Consider the following 1,227-nt stretch of genomic DNA (forward strand, 5'->3'; position numbering starts at 1 on the left):
TGTTTAAGTAGCGACCTTTGTCGAAATGTTGGATGTAAGGTGTGTGGTCAGGATGAAGGTTAAAGCAGTCTTAATTGTAGCTGTAGTAGTAGTAATTGATGAAAAAGTGTTTACTGTGATAAAAACACGAATATAACAGGACACGATTTGCCTTGGTTACCGAATTTTTTGAAACTCACCAGAATCAATGGTATGCACGTACTACTTGTTTGTTTAATATACGTGTTAGTGGTTCACACAAACAAGTTTGTGGTAATTATCAATTCATATCATTGGTCAATTATGTGGTTACCGAGATTTTTCCTTATATAATTTTTTATTTTTATTGTTCTTATTTTTTGGCAGATTCAATTGTTGGAGCATATATATTTGGTTATCAAGAGAGTGATAACTGAAGATATGAGTTATATTGATTCCGTTGCGAGTAATAGTGTAAGGGTTTCACATGATAAGTTCAATAATTGAGTATTTCAAGATTTTCCCATTAAAGCTAGGTGAGAAATAGAAAATGAAATACAAAAGAAATCTAAGAAATTTGGCCATAAACGAGGAGGTGAATGTGTCAATTTCCCTCAAAAGCAAATGCATATTGTTGAGGCTGAAAATGATTTAGTTGGAATTGATATTTTGCTGGTAATAGTTCCATAAATTTAGGTGATGAGGCTGAGTTTGTTGGTGACATATCAGTAATGTAAATTATAATAAATTTGATGTGAGAGTGGAGTTGACGCGAAATGATTATGCTATACCATCGTCAATCCCAACATTTAATCTAGGGATTTCAGAGATCCCCCTCTGTATCAAGAACCATAAATTCCAGTGATGAATCAGCTATAGCTTCAACTGTAAAGTCGTTTGTTGTAGTAACTGTTGGTGCAGAAGCAGCAAGTACCAGTATATTTGGCGCAAAATTAGGGACATGGAGTCCAACACCACCAGTCTAACACCTCCAAATCTGGGGTAAAAGATTTGAGTCTCTATGCAACCGTCTAAACATATATTACGTGCATTAACTCAACAATTCAATAATACAACACCAAATAACCCCAATCTCTTACACACACAAGTTAGAGCCTTAAAATGATTTTCAAAAGTAACATTACCTAATACAAATCTAATTTAATATCGAGGATCTCACACTATTAATTACACCCTCTACCTGAAGTTATATTAACAGCTAAACTTAATTTTACAAATGTACGGAATAAACAACTAGACTTAAATACA

This window comes from Apium graveolens, chromosome 11, assembly GCF_009905375.1.
Source record: "Apium graveolens cultivar Ventura chromosome 11, ASM990537v1, whole genome shotgun sequence".
Taxonomy (NCBI): domain Eukaryota; kingdom Viridiplantae; phylum Streptophyta; class Magnoliopsida; order Apiales; family Apiaceae; genus Apium; species Apium graveolens.